An 18,384-nucleotide genomic window follows, 5' to 3' on the forward strand; every position below is an offset into this window, starting at 1 on the left:
ACATTTGGGATACATAGTCTCTCCACCAAAAGTCTCCATTGCACTATGTCAAGTCAAATTCCTGAAAATTATTATATATGAAGACTCACGCTGTCTGGAACAGAGCCGCATCACTCCTATTGTCAACTTCACAGCCCCAATAACCGTGACGCAAATGCGCCAATGGCTGGGTATTTTCAACTTCTGCAGAAAATGGATTCCCAACGCAACACCCCTCATTAAGAAGTTGACCCCATATTCCTCCTACGAGGGTGCATTTACCCTTTCCTCAGAAGCAATGCAAGCCTTTAATGAACTGAAGCAAGCTTCATCAGAAGTTTCAGCTCTGTGAAGACCTCTTGATGACAGACCTTTTCAATTATACTGTGCCATTTTGGATGACTCTGCCTCCTCAGTACTTACTCAACGTCATGGAAATAAACATCGCCCAGATGCCTATTTTTCAACTAAGTTTGACCCAGTGTTGCTTTGGGGCATCCCCGCTGTACTCAGATTTTAAGCGACATTTATCTCAGTTTAGAATCTGCAGCGAATCTTACACGACTGCTAGACATTGTCACCGATAGTACACATTCAATAATTGCCATTTTCGGGAATTTTTAAACTCAGCGTTTGACTGCAGCCCGACAAAACCGTAATGAAATTTATCTTTTGAAAAATCCTCGATTGACTTTTAAGAATTGCATACCATCATCCCAACCAATATCTTAGCCCATCCTCCTGCGTCATTGTCCACTCCAGAACATGAGTGTATTCTCCTCATTATTGAGGACGTCCAAATTCAACTAGATCTCTCTGACATGCCTATTTCCAATCCAGATTGCAATATGTTAACTGAAGTAAATTTCTTTATTAACCATACAGGAAATCATCTTTCAGGCTATGATATAGTTGATGACTATGGCTCTATCCTGTAATCTGCTGCCTTTGAAAGCCGTTTTTCAGTCCAGCAAGCTGAATGTTTTGCACTCATTCGGGTTTGTATTCTCCAAGGGCTCCGTGCAAACATTTACACATACTCCCGATATGCTTTTGAGGTTGTACATGATTCTGGGCATCTGTGGAGTAACAGAGGATTCTTGACGTCATCTGGCACTCCCATTTCTCATCAACAGTTAGCATCAGAACGTTTGACTGCGTTCTTGCTCCCAAAACATGTTTCTGTCATCAAGTGTCCTGTTTATGAAACAGGCCAAACTCGTATTGATGTTGGTAACCGTGCTGCTGTTATGGCCGCATAACAAGCACCTTGCCACCGTCTTATGTAGAACCTAAATTGATGAGTCAGATTCAAAGCTCTGACAAGAGTAAGTCTACCACTGATTAGCCAACGCCAACCATTCAAGATGAGGTTATCTTACAGAGGGACGACTCTGAATGTGCAAGGCAGTTGTGGTCTAAAACCACCTGCTATTCTAATCCTGTTACTAAACTATGGACCACCTCAGCTGTTTGATGAACTTGAATTATGGGCATTTGATTGCATCGATAATGCTACTGACTGTTGCGCTCGCTCAACGCCTGATTTGCTTTTGAATACCTGTTGGCATCTGCGCCTCCAACAGCTGACCAGCAAGTAATTGACGGATGCCTCACTTGCTTGAACACAATCCGGGAAAAGCTATTCCTGCCCTATGGGACAGACGCCCCTCCCTGACGAACCCGATCAAACCCTTCAACTAGATGTCATTGAATTGAAAAAAATCATAGTTATAAGTATGCTTTAATTATAGTTGATATTTTCTCTAACTGGGTTGAAGCCTCCCGAATTCCAAAGCTACTGCAGAAACTGTTGTAAGTATCCAACTTAAGGACATTATTCCCCGCTTTGATATTCCTTTTTGTCTGCCTTTCGATAATTGTCCTTATTTTATTCGAGTTATCAATGAGGAATTATGCTGACAGTTTGGCATCAGACGTCAACTTCATTCTACCTATCACCCACGGACTGCAGGTCTTGTGGAACGTTGAAACCAGACTCTGTAAACTAAACTTGCAAAATTAACTTCTGAGACAAGACTTTCCTGGGTAAAACTATTGCCTCTGATTCTGTTTATCTACGCTACACTCCTTATTCTCTGCCGAAAATGTTTATGGCCGAGACTTTCACACATCTTTGAATGGCTCCACTGCCGCTCTCCACTTTCACAACATGGTGGATGACATTTCCTGCTATGTACTCTCCTTAACTGAGTGTTCCATTCTCGAGTACGTGATGCTCATGAAATGCTCCCCTTCCTTGAAGGCGTTCACATTACTGAATCAATTTACTTTGTCCTTATCATGAATTGGACATGCCATGGTCTCCAACCTCGATGAGAAAATCCCTTTCACTTTCTCCTCACTATCCCAACTGCTGTCAAAGTGGCGGAGCGATCTGTATGGGTTCATATGCATCATTGTGAGATCATTGCAGATGTGTCTTAGAAGGGGGAGATGACCAATATGATGGAGCCAATTATAATGTAAGAGATCTGAGAAAGGATTCGGAACCAGACTATTAGGTCATAGCTTATTTTATCAAATAGGAATTTTCCTTCTGTTTTACATATCCTAACCCTTGCTACAGATGACTACTCGGTTCAGAGCCATTTCATCCTGATATGTGGACTTGCCTTGGTCAACTTCAGTACACAAGAGAGGACCATTTATCTGTGTGATCTTGAGCAAACAGAGATTATGTATCAACTATGCCAGGAAAATGACCTTGCGTGCCAAGCGACTGAATTTTGCCAAGAATGTCTATTGCAGTGGTCAACAGCATTAAAAAGCTTGAAGAGTTCAGTTACAAAACACTTCCAAAAGGTATTTTTATTGGTATTGCTATTGCTAAATATATCATAGCTCAGATATTAGCTTCTATTGATAATATTGATTCCGCCCAGAAAATATTCCTTCTCCACTTAGATGAAGATGAGGAAGGACTATTCCTGCTCCTGGTCCATCTTTAGAGGAAGAGGAGGTATGGCAGTCATCCGCTGCCATTGGATTTGATTAATTCAATCCATGCTTTTACGTTTATGATGTGGGAATGGAATGACAAAAGGGTGGAGATGAGGATACAAATTTTTGATCCTAACTGTTGTCAGAAGCAACAAATATATGTAGATTTCTATTAACAACAAAATTTCTTTTTCCTCAATTCTGATTGCGAAATTTCGCCAAGGAGCACAGAAGTATTAACCTCTGTGTCCCTGGGCAGAATTGCATCGGAGAGAAACATCCAGTACATTCTATATCACTAAAACCTGAAATCCGTCTCCTTTTATGACGTATATAGCTGTTTATTCTTCCTGAAAAAAATCAGACTCAAGTTGTTGTCAATTGCTTATCCAATTACAAATTCTGCACATCTTCTTGATTACAAAATTTCCTGTCCACCTGAGTACCATTTCAAATTTAGTTAGAATACATTTGTTCCATACTTGGAAACCGTTGATGCAGGACGCAAATACTTGAGATCCCAGCACTGGTCACTGTGTCACTCCAGTCGTTAATTTCTGATAAACTGATAAAATCTAGTTTATCCCGAATTTATCCCTGCTTCCGATTCAGTAACCAGTCCTCCCCTTACACTGTGTAGCATTATTGAAAGGCTGAATGATCCCTTCCTTTTCCAGTGTGACATGTATGAGAGATTAAAATATATGCAACAATTGCTGAATAACAGGTTCGAATGGCTGAGTGGCCTCATTATGTTCCTGTTTAAAACACTTGATGCGATGAATAGCCTGCCTCAGTACAGCTCTAGTTGTTTAAGTTGTTTAACAGTTTGAGAACATTCGTGAAAAGCCCGCTTCTGACTTAAGGATGAAGTAAAGGCGATTGACGTTGTAGCTGCTGATATTTTCGTCCATATGCCTATCCAAAGACCACTTAAATACCCTAACATTTGGCGAGACTACCGCTGTAGTCAGTGCATTCCACGCCCTCACTAGTCTCTGAGTAAATATACCACCTCTGACATCTGTCCCATATGTATCACCCCTCAATTCCAAGCCATGTCGCCTCCTGCTCGCCATCGTCATTCGAGGAAAAAGGCTCTCATTATCGAACCCTCTGATTAGCTTATATGCCATAATTAAGTCTCCTCTGCACCTTATACTCACTCATGAAACCAGCCTCAAGTTCCTTAACCTTTCCTCATAAGATCTGCCCTCCATACCAGGCAACATCTGAGTAAGTGTCATCAGAACCATTTCCAAGCTTCCGATTCCTTCCAATAATGTGGTGAGCAGAACTGTACGCAATACTCTAAATGTGTCCGCAGAAGACTTTTCTACAGTTGCAGCATGATGTCAAGGTTCTGAAATTCCATGATTCTAAAAACAAAAGGTAACACAACGTATGCCTTCTTAACAACCATACCAAAACTGGGTGACATTATTCAAGGATCTATGAACCTGGACACCGAGATCTCTTTGCTCATCTACACTACCAAGAATCTTACCAGTACTCTGCATTCCTGTTACTCCAACCTAAAGAATTATCTCACACGTTTCTGCATCAAACTTCATCTGCCACCTCTCAGCTCAGCTCGGCAGCTTATCTATGTGTCTCTGCAACCTACAACATCCTTCGTCACCATTTACAACTCTACCAACCTTAGTGTCATCCATCCATGCCCTTATCCGGTTATCTATAAGTATGACAAATAACAGTGGATCCTCCGAAATCAGTCTGGCGCCATTACACACGCGGCCGCGACATCGCCCGCGGCAATAGCTGCCGCCGATGACGACGATGACGTCACTTCCGCCCCCACCGACCTCGCAGCCTCCGCGATCGCCGCCCAAACAACCGCCTCCGCGATCGCCGCCCAGACAACAGCCTCCGCGATCGCCATGAAGACAATCGCCGGCAGATTCGCGACCTCCGCGGCTATGGGGAATACCTCTGTCTCTGTGGTCGCCGCAGCTACTTCCGCCCCCAGTGACGTCACTAACCTACACGCCCACAATTCCGCATGTGTCTCCGCCCCCACGCCTAAGCCCGCCCCCCGGCGAGTTCCGTCACCACGCCTAACCCCGCCCCTTCGCTGATCTCCGACTGCATGCCTAACCCCGCACCCACGCCTATTTCCGACACCACGCCCAACCCCGCCCCCACGCCGATCCACGTCCCCGCCCCAGACCTAACCCCGCCCCCACACCCAGCTCCAGACCCACACCAGGTCCCAGGTCCTAGCTCCCAGCCCTGCCGTGTTTTCACTATCCCTCCAGACCTACCCCTCTCTGAGGATGAAAGATCAGTCCTCAGCAGAGGCCTCACCTTCATTCCCCTACGCTCTCGGATTAATGAGTTCAACACACGGCGTGACATCGAACAATTCTTCCGCCGCCTTCGCCTCCGTGCCTACTTCTTTAACCAAGACTCGCGCCCACCCTCTGACGACCCCTTCTCACGCCTCCAACACACCCCATCCACCTGGACACCCCGTGTTGGACTCCTACCTGCCCTCGACCTCTTCATAGCCAACTGCCGCCGCGATATTAACCGCAACCTGAACTTCCCCACCCCTCTCATCCACTCCAACCTCTCACCCTCGGAACGTGCAGCCCTCCACACCCTCCGTTCCAACCCCAACCTCACTATCAAACCAGCAGAAAAGGGAGGCACGGTAGTAGTTTGTTGCACCGACCTCGACACCGCTGAGGCCAAACTCCAGCTTGCAGATACCTCCTCCTACTGCCCCCTTGACCATGACCCCACCCCCCACCACCAAACCATCATCTCCCAGACCGTCCATAACCTCATCACCTCGGGGGTTCTCCCATCCACCGCCTCCAACCTCATAGTCCCACAACCCCGCACCGCCCGCTTCTACCTCCTGCCCAAAATCCACAAACCTGACTGCTCCGGCCGACCCATTGTCTCCGTCTGCTCCTGCCCCACCAAACTCATCTCCGCATACCTTGCAACGTCCTGCCCCCCTTAGTCCAAGAACTCCCCACCTACGTTCGGGACACCACCCATGCCCTCCACCTGCTCCATGATTTTCGCTTCCCTGGTCCCCAGCGCCTTATTTTCACCATGGACATCCAGTCCCTGTACACCTCCATCCCCCATCACGAAGGACTCAAAGCCCTCCGCTTCTTTCTTTCCCGCCGTACCGACCAGTACCCTTCCACTGACACTCTCCTTCGACTGACTGAACTGATCCTCTCCCTGATCAACTTCTCTTTCCAATCCTCCCACTTCCTCCAAACGAAAGGAGTAGCCATGGGCATCCGCATGGGCCCCAACTATGCCTGCCTCTTTGTAGGATATGTGGAACAATCTATCTTCCGCAACTACACTGGCCCCACCCCCCACCTTTTCCTCCGCTACATCGATGACTGTATCGGCGCTGCCTCGTGCTCCCACGAGGAGGTTGAACAGTTTATCCACTTCACCAATACCTTCCACCCCGACCTCAAATTCACCTGGACAGTCTCAGATTCCTCTCTCCCCTTCCTCGACCTTTCTATTACTATCTCAGGCGACCGAATCAACACGGACATCTACTACAAACCGACCGACTCCCACAGCTACCTGGACTACACCTCCTCCCATCCTGCCCCCTGTAAAAACGCCATCCCATTCTCCCAATTCCTCCGACTCTGCCGCATCTGCTCCCAGGAGGACCACTTCCAAAAACGCACAACACAGATGGCCTCCTTCTTCAAGGACCGCAATTTCCCCCCAACGTGGTCGACGATGCCCTCCACCGCATCTCTTCCACTTCCCGCTCCTCCGCCCTTGAGCTCCGCCCCTCCAATCGCCACCAGGACAGCACCCCACTGGTCCTCACCTACCACCCCACCAATCTCCATGTTCAGCGCATCATCCGCCGTCATTTCCGCCACCTCCAAACGGACCCCACCACCAAGGATATATTTCCCTCTCCTCTCCTATCAGCATTCCGTAAAGACTACTCCCTCCGTTACTCCCTCGTCAGGTCCACAACCCCCACCAACCCAACCTCCACTCCTGGCACCTTCCCCTGCAACCGCAGGAGGTGCAAGACTTGCGCCCACACCTCCCCCCTCACCTCCCTCCAAGGCCCCAAAGGAAACTTTCATATCCGCCACAAATTCACCTGCACCTCCACACACATCATCTATTGCATCCTCTGCACCCGATGTGGCCTCCTCTATATTGGGGAGACAGGCCGGCTACTTGCGGAGCGTTTCAGAGAACACCTCTGGACAACCCGGACCAACCAACCCAACCACCCTGTGGCTCAACATTTCAATTCCCCCTCCCATTCCACCAAGGATATGCAGGTCTTTGGACTCCTCCATCGCCAGACCACAACAAAACGACGGTTGGAGGAAGAGCGCCTCATCTTCTGCCTAGGAACCCTCCAACCACAAGGGATGAACACGGATTTCACCAGTTTCCTCATTTCCCCTCCCCCCACCTTGTCTCAGTCTAATCCATCGAATTCAGCACCGCCTTCCCGACCTGCAATCTTCTTCCCGACCTCTCCGCCCCCACCTCCAGTCTGACCTATCACACTCACCTTGACCTCTTTCCACCTATCACATTTCCGACGGCCCTCCCCCAAGTCCCTCCTCCCTACCTTTTATCTTAGCCTGGTGGACAAACTTTCCTCATTCCTGAAGAAGGGCTTATGCCCGAAACGTCGATTCTCCTGTTCCCTGGATGCTGCCTGACCTGCTGCGCTTTTCCAGCAACACATTTTCAGCTCTGATCTCCAGCATCTGCAGTCCTCACTTTCTCCTCAAAGATCCAAATCAGATCCTTGCAGTGCCCTATATGTAACTGAACTCCTGCATGAAGACTTCACATTAACCCTCTGTCTTCTTTAAGACAGTCAATTTCTGATTCAAATCTCAAATCACCCTCAATCCCATTTCTCCGTATTTTGTGGAATAGCCTGCCGAAGGGAACCTTATCCAACAGCTTATTGAAATCCATATACACTACATCAATAGCTTTATCCTCATCCATCTGTTTGGTCACCATCTCAAAGATCTCATTAAGGTTTGTGAGGCACGACCTACCCTTCACAAATACTTGTTGACTATCCCTAATCAAACTATTTCTATCTGGATTGATTATAAATCCTATCTCTTATTATCGTTTCCAACACTTTGCCCACAAGATTTAGATTTTAGATTAGATTAGATTACAGTGTGGAAACAGGCCCTTCGGCCCAACAAGTCCACACCGCCCCCCCCGAAGCGCAACCTACCCATACACCTACATTTACCCCTTACCTAACACAACGGCCAATTTAGCATGGCCAATTCACCTGACGTGCACATCTTTTTTTGGACTGTGGGAGGAAACCGGAGCACCCGGAGGAAACCCACGCAGACACGGGGAGAATGTGCAAACTCCTGAGGTGGGAATTGAACCCGGGTCTCTGGCGCTGTGAGGCAGCAGTGCTAACCACTGTGCCACCGTGCCGCCCACAAATGAATTAAGGCTTATTGGTTTATAGTTTCCAGTTTTGTCTTCTTGAACAAAAGCACATCATTTGTTATACTCCAAATTTCGGGCCGATTAATGTGGACAATGACGCCATAATATCAAAGCCAAAGGCTCAGCAATCTTCTCCCTGGCTTCCCAGAGAACCCTGAGATAAATCCCATCCGGCCCTGGGGTCTAATCTGTTTTTACACTTCCTAGAATTGCTAACAACGTCATCCTTATGCACCTCAATCCCATCTGGTCGAGGAGCCTGCATCTCATTGTTGTCCTCGATCACATTGTCTTTTTCCAGTGTGAATACTCATGAAAAGTATTCATTTAGCACTTCCCCATCACCTCTGACTCCATGCACAACTTCCCACTATTTTGCTAGATTGACCCTAATCTTATTCTCGTCATTCTTTTATTCCTGATGCCTGTAGAATGCCATAGGGTTCTCCTTGATCCTATCCGCCAACGACGTCTAATGTCCCCTCCTGGCTCCTGTTAACTCTCTCTTTATGTCATTCCATCCTAAAATGTAACTCTCAAGCGTCCTAACGAAGGCTTCACATCTCATCCGAACATAAGCCTTCTTCATCCTCTTGACAAGCGATTTAAGTTTCTTGGCAGACACAGCTCCCGCGCTCGTCAACTTCCTCCCTGCCTGACTGGTACATACTTATCAAGGACCCGCAGTAGCTGCTCCTTCAATATGCTCCACATTTCAAATGTGGCCATTCACTGCAGTTTCCCTCCCAAGCCTATGCATCCTAATTCTTGCCTAGTCCCATCGTAATTGACTTTACCGAGCTAGAAGCTTTGCCCGGCGGTGTAGACGTATCCATTCCCACCACTAATGTAAACATAACAGAATTGTGGTCACGATTACTGACGTGCCCATCTACCTCCAAATCTTACACCTTTCCGGTTCCATTACTCAATACCAAATCTACTGTGGCCTTGCCACTCGTTGGCTTGTCTACAAACTGTGTCAGGAAACCCTCCTGCACACATTGGACAAAAACTGACACATCTAAAGTACTTGGACTATTGTATACCCAGTCAATATTTGGAAAGGTAAAATCCCCTTTCACAACTACCCTGTCACTCTCGGGCCTATCGAGGATCATCTTTGCTGTCCTATACTCTACAAATCTGGAACTATTTGGAGGCCGATACAATACACAGGGTAACCTTCCCTTTCCTGTTTGCAATCTCAGCCCATATTACAAGTCCTAATTCGTCCTTTCTGCCACCCTAATTCTGTCCTTTGACGAACAGTGGAACATCACCCTCTCTTTTAACATTTTCTCAATTCTTACTGAAACACCTAAATCCAGGAACGTGCAATAAATCTTCCTGTCCCTGCGCTACCCATGTCTCTGGAATGGCCCCAGTTTCGAAATACCAGGTTACAACCAATGCTGCATGTTCACTCACCTTATTCTGGATTCTCCTGGCATTGAAACAGACAGACTTAAAAACAAATTCTTGCTGCTGATGACTTCCTGCGATCTTGAAATCTTAGTTCTGATTTCACTACTCTCAATAGTCCATATACTCGAACTACAATTTCGATTCACATCCACTTGCTGAATAAGTTCAACCCCACCCCGACAGCATTAGAAAATTACCGTCCCCCAGGATATAGTTGCCTTTCTGGTTCATGTCAAGGCTATCGTGATTGTCGAGGTCTCATCTGCCCCAGAAAGAGACCCAATTATCCAGAAATCCAAAATCCTCCGATTGCAACATCCCTGCAGCCACGAGTTCAACGTCTCTCTCTTCCTATTCCTTGACCCGCTAGCATGTGGCATGGGCAACAAACCAGAAATAACAATTCTGTTATATATCGCTCTATATTTCCACCCTAGCTCACAGAATTTCGGATTTAAATCCCCATCTCTCTTCCCACCTAGGTCATTGTGACGATGTGGGCCACAACTTGGGGCTGCTCCCCCTCCACCTCAAGGATCTCGGAAACACGTTCAGAGACAACACGAACCCTGGCCATTGTGAGACAATACACCAACCGAGATGTTTCTCGCTCCCACAGAACCGCCTACCTGTCCTACTAAGTATGGAGTCGCCAATGACTTATGCTCTGCACCTCTTCCCCCATCCCTTCTGACCAACCGGAAAATACCCTCTGCGAGAGACCTATGCCCAATTGCTTACCCCAGGGAAGTCGCCCCCCCCCCCCCCCCCCCCGCAACAATACCCGTAATAGTGCATTTCTTGTCGAGGGGATCGGCCGTAAGTGTCCCCTGCCCTGTCTATTGGTTCCCTTTCCGACGCCTGACCGTAGCCTATCTACCTTCTTCTTTTACCTGAGGTGTGACTACCTCCCTGTAACTTCTCTCAATAACCTCCTTCTCCTCCATAATGATACAAAGTTCAGCCAGCTCCAGCTCCAATTCCTTAAGGTGGTTTTTGAGGAGCTGATGTTGGGTGCACCACCCACAGCTGCAGTTATAGGGAGACTACTGGTGACACTTATCGTCCATGTTCTGCAGGAGGAACAGTCAACTGTCCTACAATCCATTCCCACTATTCTATATTCCCAAGGAGACTTCTGAAAAACTGAAAAAAAAATCTTACGTTAGGACACTTGAGGTTTACAAGGAAGTCAGGAAAGATCTAAAAAGTGAGCTCAGAAGAGCCAGTAGGAGACCTGAGAAGTTGTTGCGGACAGGATCAGGGTTAACTCTTAGGCTTTCCATAGGCATGTCAGGAATAAAAGAATGACGAGAGTTAAATAAGGTCCAATCAAGGATAGTAGTGGGAAGTTGTGTGTGGAGTGAGAGGAGATAGGGGAAGCACTAAATAGATACTTTTCGACAGTGTTCACTATAGAAAATGAAAATGTTGGTGAGGAAAATATAGAGATACTTGCATTTAGACGAGAAGAGACGGAGGTTCACAAGGAAGATGCATTAGAAATCCTGCAGAGTGTGAAAATAGACAAGTCCACTGGGTGGGATGGGATCTATCCTAGGATCTTTTGGGAAGCAAGGGGAGAGATTGCTGATCCTTTGGCATTGATGTTCAAATCATCATTGTCATCAGAAACGGTGCCTGAGAACTGGAGGATGGCAAATGTGGTTGCCTTGTTCAAAAAGGGTAGTAGAGATAACCCTGGTAATTACAGACCAGAGAGTCTAATTTAAGTTGTTGGTAAAGTGTTGAAAAAGGTTATAAGAGATAGGATTTATAACCATCTAGAAAAGTATAATCTGATCAAGGACGGTCCGCACGGTTTTGTGAAGTGTAGGTCGTGCCTAACGAATCTTATTGATTTGTTTGACAAAATGACCAAACCGGTAGATGAGAGTAAACCAGTTGATGTGATGTATATGGATTTCAGCAAGGCGTACGATAAGGTTTCCCACAGTAAGCTATTATACAAAATGCGGAGGAATGGGTTTGTGGGAGACATAGCAGTTTGGATTAGTAATTGGCTTGCTGAAAGAAAACAGAGGGTTGTAGTTGATGGAACATGTTCATCTTGGTGTACAGTTAGCAGCGGCGTACGGCAAGGGTCGGTTTTGTGTCTACTGCTGTTCGACCTTTTTATAAATGACCTGGATGAGGGCTTAGAAGGGTGAGTTAATAAATTTGCGGTCGGCACGAAGTTCGGTGGAGTTGTTGATAGTGACGAAGGATGTAGTAGGTTACAGAGAGACATAGATAGGAAGTAGAGCTGGTCCTTAGAGGTGGCAAACGGAGTTTAATGTGGATAAGTGTGGGGTGATACACTTTGGCCGGAGTAATCGGAATGCAAAGTACTGGGCTAATAGTAGGATTCTTGGGAGTGCAGATGAGCAGAGAGACCTCAGTGTCCATGTACATAGATCCCTAAAAATTGCCACCCAGATTGACAGGGTTGTTAAGAAGGCATACAGTGTTTTGGCCTTTATTAACACAGGGATTGAGTTCTGGAACCAGGAGGTTATGCTGCAGCTGTACAAAGCTCTGATACGGCCACACATGGAGTATTGTGTACAGTTCTGGTCACCAGGTTATAAGAAGGATGTGGAAGCTTTGGAAAGGGTGCAGAGAATATTTACCTAGGATGTTGCCTGGTATGGAAGGAATGTCTTACGAGGAAAGGCTGAGGGCCTTGAGGCTGTTCTCGTTAGAGAGAAGAAGGTTGAGAGGTGACTTAATAGAGACATACCAGATAATCAGAGGGTTAGCTAGGATGGGGTCTCTTTACTCAGAGAGTAGTAAGGATATGGAATGCTTTGCCTACAACGGTAGTAGATTCGCCAAGTTGAAGTGCATTTAAGTCGTCATTGGACAGGCATATGGACGTACATGGAATAGTGTAGGTGGGATGGGCTTCTGATTAGTATGACAGGGCAGCACAACATCGAGGGCTGAAGGGCCTGTACTGCGCTATAATGTTCTATGTTCTATGTTCTGTGTCATTAGTCAACCTATCTTAATAAGACAAGCCCTCCAGCCCAGGCAGCATCCGCATAAACCTTCCTTGCACCCTCTCCAAGTCCTCTATATCTTTGCTTTAATAGGGTGACCAGAACTGGGCACAATATTCCAAGTGTGGTCTCACCAGGGACTTGTAGAGCTGTCGCAAAACCTCGCAGCTACTAAACTCTATTCCCACTGTTAATGAATGCCAAAACTCCATATGCTTTCTTAATAATCCACTTCAATTGCGTGGAAACTTTGAGGGGTCTATGCACGTGAACAATAAGGTCCCTTTGTTCCTCCACACTGCCAAGAATCCTTCCTTTACTTATATATTCAGCATTCAATTTCGACATTCCAAATTGCATCACTTCACATTTAGAGCTGAAAATGTTTAGCTGGAAAAGCGCAGCAGGTCAGGCGGCATCCAAGGAACAGGAGAATCGACGTTTCGGGCATAAGCCCTTCTTCTGACTTATGCCCGAAACGTCGATTCTCCTGTTCCTTGGATGCTGCCTGACCTGCTGCGCTTTTCCAGCAACACATTTTCAGCTCTGATCTCCAGCATCTGCAGCCCTCACTTTCTCTCACTTCACATTTGTCCAGGTTGAACTCCATCTGCCATTTCTCGGTCCTGCTCTACATCCTGTCTATGTCGCGCTGCAACTTGCAATAGCCTTCGATGCAATCAATGGCACCTCCAACTTTGTATCACCTGAAAATTTACTAACCCACCCCTCAACCTTCTCATCCAAGTCATTTATAAAAACTGCATATAGCTGAGGCACAAGAGCAGACCCCTGCGGGACCCCACTCTACACTGACGTCCAGGCAGAATACCTTTCATTCACAACCGCTCTCGGTCTTTTGTCAGCCAACCAATTCTGAATCCAGATAGCCAAATCTCTCTGTATCCCATTCCTCCTCATTTTATGAATGACCCTATCATGTGGAACCATTTCAATACCTTGCTGAAGTCCATATTCACCATATCCACTGGTCGACCTTTCTCGACCTGTCTTGTCACCCCCTCAAAGAAATCAGTAAAGTTTGTGAGTCACGACCTGCCCCTCACAAAGTCATGCTGACTGACTTTAATTACGCTATGCTTTTCCAAATATTCATAAATCCTATCCCTTAGAATTCTTTCCAGAGACTTGCTGACTACAGCTGTAAGACAGAATTGTCTGTAATTCTCAGGGCTTTCTCTACTACCTTTCTTGAAACGAGGAACAACACACGCTTCCTTCCAATCCTCTGGTACGATTACCGTGGAGAGTGAGGAGGCAAGGATCTTGTCAGTGGCTTAGCAACCTTCTTTCTCGCTTGCAGGAGCGGCCTGTGATAAACCTGGGGATTTATCAATCTTAATATTTGCCACAATTTCCAGTGCATCATCTTCATCAATCTTGATCTGTTCAAACCTGTATTCCAGCTCCTCAAAATTCTCATTCACAACAAGGTCCCTTTCCTTCGTGAAAACCGAAACAAAAAAAATCATTTAGGGCTTCACCTATCTGCTCAGACTCCTTGCACAGGTTCCTTTCTCTATCCCTGACCAGCCGGACTTTCTCCCTGATCATTATCTTATTCCTCACGTTTGAATAAAATGCCTTTGGGTTCTCCCTAATCCTTCCTGCCAAGCGTTTCTCGTGCCCTCTCCTGGCTGTCCTCAGTCCACTTGTCAGCTCCTTTCTAGCAAGCCGATAATCCTCTAAAGCTGTGCTCGATCCTTATTTCCTCCACCTTACGTCAGCTGTCTTCATCCTTTTAATGAGAAGCACTTCTGTTCTCGTCATCCAACGCTCCATAATCTTCCCCTTCATGCCTGTCTTATGGGGACAAATTCGTGCATCACTGGCAACAACTGCTCTTTAAACAGGCTCCATACGTCTGCATTGCCCTTCCTGTGATAGAATTGCTCCCGGTCTGTATTTACCAAATCCTGTTTGATAGCATCATAGTTTCCTTTTCCCCAATTAAATACACATCCCTTGGTAACTGCTCCTTTTCCTCTTTAAGGCTATAGTAAATGTGAGGCAGTTGTGGTCACTATCTCCGAAGTTTCCCCCCACTGCGAGATCAGACACCTGCCCTGGCTCATTGCCGAGTACCAAATCCAAAATGACCTCTCCCGTCTCCGGCCAGTCTACATACTGATAAAGGATGCCATTCTGAACACACCTGACAAAAACGGCTCCATTCAAACCATCTGCACTAAGGAGGTTCCAGTAAATATTGAGAAAGTTGAAGTCACAACAAATCTGCTACATCTACATTTTTTTCCAACATCTGCCCGCTTATGGGTTCTTAAATGTCCCTACAGCTGTTAGGGGCACTGTAGAAATCCCCCAGTGAGGTGCCTACTCCCTTGCTTTGCCTAACTTCCACCCATACTTACTCAGTGGACAACATTTCCTCAACAACCTTCGTTTCTGTAGCTGTGATTCACTCTCTGATTCGCAATGCTAGCCTCCTCCTTTTTTTCGCCCTCCCTTATCTTTTTAAACTTTCTAAACCTTGGAATATCCAGCAAATGTTCCTGCCACGATGAAATCCACGTCTCCGTAATTGCCACAACGCCATAGTCCCAAGTAGTGATCCATGCTCTAAGTTCATCACTCTTATTTCTGACACTCTTTGCGTAAAAGCAAACACATTTTAACCAGCATTTTTGTTTCATCACGTGAAAAACCTTCCCGATAGATTCACGACATCCTGTAACCTCACACTTTTCCACATTAAACTCCATTCGGCTTCACGCAACCCAGCTCTGCAGCTTTTCTATGTCCCTCAGTAACCTGCAACATCCTTCAGCACCATCCACAGCTCCACTGACATTAGTGTCATCCCGACATTTACGAACCCATCCTTCCACGCCCTCATAAAGGTCATTTATGAAGATGACAAACAACCGTGGCCTCAAAACAGATCCTTACGGTAGACTATGAGTAACTGAACTCCAGAACGAAGATCTCCCATCAATCACCACCCTGCTTTCAGCAAGCCAATTTCGGATCCAAAACGACTTGGCTGGGTATTTAGCGCAATAGGCAACCGTGGGGAACATTATCAAATGCCTGACTGAAATCCATGCACACGACATTGACTGCTTTACCATCATCCACCAGTTTGGTCAGCTTCTTAAAAACCTCAGTAACGTTGTTGCGAGTGATGAATAAATATGTCCCTCTGAGACTGGCAAGAAGGGGTAAGAAAAAGGAACCTTGGATGACGAGAGCGGTGGAGCTTCTCGTCAAAAGGAAGAAAGTAGCTTACATAAGGTGGAGGTAGCTAGGGTCAAGCTCAGCTCTAGAGGATTTACAGGCAGGCGAGGAAGGAGCTCAAATATGGTCTGAGGAGAGCCAGGAGGGGGCACGAGAAAGGCTTGGCAGAACGGATTAGGGAGAACACAAAGGCATTTTGCACTTATGTGAGGAATAAGGGAATGTTCAAAGAAAGAGTAGGGCCGATCAGGGATAGCAGAGGGATCTTGTGTGTGGAGTCTGAGGAGGTAGGGGAAGGCCTAAATGAGTTTCGTGCTTCTGTCTTTACGAAAGAAACGATCTTTGTAGGGAATGAAATCTCGGAAGAGTAGGTGTGCATGCTCGAATGGATAGAGACAGAGGAAGCTGACGTGCTGAAAATTTTGTCAAACATTAAGATTGACAAGTCGCCAGGCCCGGACCAGATTTGTCCTCGGCTGCTTTGGGAAACGAGAAATGCAATTGCTTCGCCACTTGCGAAGATCTTTGCATCCTCGCTCTCCACTGCAGTCGTACCTGAGGACTGGAGAGAGGCAAATGTAATTCCTCTCTTCAAGAAAGGAAATAAGAAAATCCCCAGCAATTACAGACCAGTAAGTCTCACGTCTGTCGTCTGCAAGGTGTTAGAAAGGATTCTGAGGGAGAGGAGTTATGCCCATATGGAAGAGCGTGGCTTGATGAAATGCAGTCAACACGGCTTTATGAGGGGCAGGTAATGCCTCATAAACCTTATCGAGTTCTTTGAGGTTGTGAGAAGAATAGTTAATGAGGGTCGTGCTGTGGCTGTGGTGTATATGGACTTCAGCAAGGCATTTGATAAGGTTCCCCATGGTAGGCTCATTCAGAAGGTCAGGAGGAATGGGATACAGGAGAACTTAACTGTCTGGATACAGAATTGGCTGGCCAACAGAAGACAGCGAGTGGTCGTAGAAGGAAAATATTCTGCCTGCAAGTCAGTGGTGAGTGGTGTTCCACAAGGCTCTGTCCTTGGGCCTCTACTGTTTGTAATTTTTATTAATGACTTGGATGAGGGGATTGAAGGATGAGTCAGCAAGTTGGCAGACGACACAAAGGTTGGAGGTGCCAATGACAGTATAGAGGGCTGTTGTAGGCTACAGCGGGACATTGACAGGATGCAGAGATGGGTTGAGAGGTGACAGATGGAGTTCAACCTGGATAAATGTGAGGTTATGCATGTTGGAAGGTCAAATTTGAAAGCTGAGTACAGGATTAAGGATAGGATTCTTGGCAGTGTGGAGGAACAGAGGGATCTTGGTGTGCAGGTACAAAGATCCCTTAAAATTGCCACCCAAGTCGACAGAGTTGTTCAGAAAGCATATGCTGTTTTGGCTTTCATTAACAGGGAGATTGAGTTTAAGAGTCGTGAGATCTGGTTGCAGCTCTATAAAACTTTGGTTAGACCGCACTTGGAATACTACGTCCAGTTCTGGTCGCCCTATGATAGGAAAGATGCAGTTGCTTTGGAGGGGGTGCAGAGGAGGTTTACCAGGATGCTGCCGGGACTGGAGGGATTATCTTATGAAGAGAGGTTGACTGAGCTCGGACTTTTTTCATTGAAGAAAAGGAGGAGGAGAGGGGACCTAATTGAGGTATACAAGATCATGAGAGGCATAGGTATATTCGATATCCAGAGACTATTTCCCAGGGCAGAAATGACTAACACGAGGGGTCATAGTTTTTAGCTGGTTGGAGGAAAGTTTCGAGGGGATGTCAGAGGCGAGTTCTTTGCACAGAGATTTGTGAGAGCATGGAATGCATTGCCAGCAGCAGTTGTGGAAGCAAGGTCATTGGGGACATTTAAGGGACGACTGGACATGCATATGGTCATGGAAATTTGAGGGTGCATACATGAGGATCAGTGGCCGGCACAACATCGTGGGGCTGAAGGGCCTGTTCTGTGCTGTACTGTTCTATGTTCTATGCTATTAACCTACACCCCTAATTACTGAATCTGAACAAATTTTGCGGCTAAACAGTTACCACCATCTTCAAACGCAGAGTGCTGTCGAGATTTGCAGTGGATGGAACATAATCTTACAATATCTTTAAGCAGAAGTAAAATATTTCTGTTTGATTCAGGCACAATATACTTTATTAGTACTTTCTCTAAATGACCCACAGTTTAAAAAAAAAATGCTACGCAACTTGCTCTAGAAATGTGAAATACCTCATTGTAAATTTGTCCAAATTCAATATTGTGTAGTCTCCATCAAATTTACTTCCATTTTGTAGTACA

The sequence above is a fragment of the Chiloscyllium plagiosum genome, unplaced genomic scaffold (genome assembly GCF_037043375.1).
Source record: "Chiloscyllium plagiosum isolate Xiang-an unplaced genomic scaffold, Cpla_swu_hap1 HiC_scaffold_39, whole genome shotgun sequence".
Lineage (NCBI taxonomy): Eukaryota > Metazoa > Chordata > Chondrichthyes > Orectolobiformes > Hemiscylliidae > Chiloscyllium > Chiloscyllium plagiosum.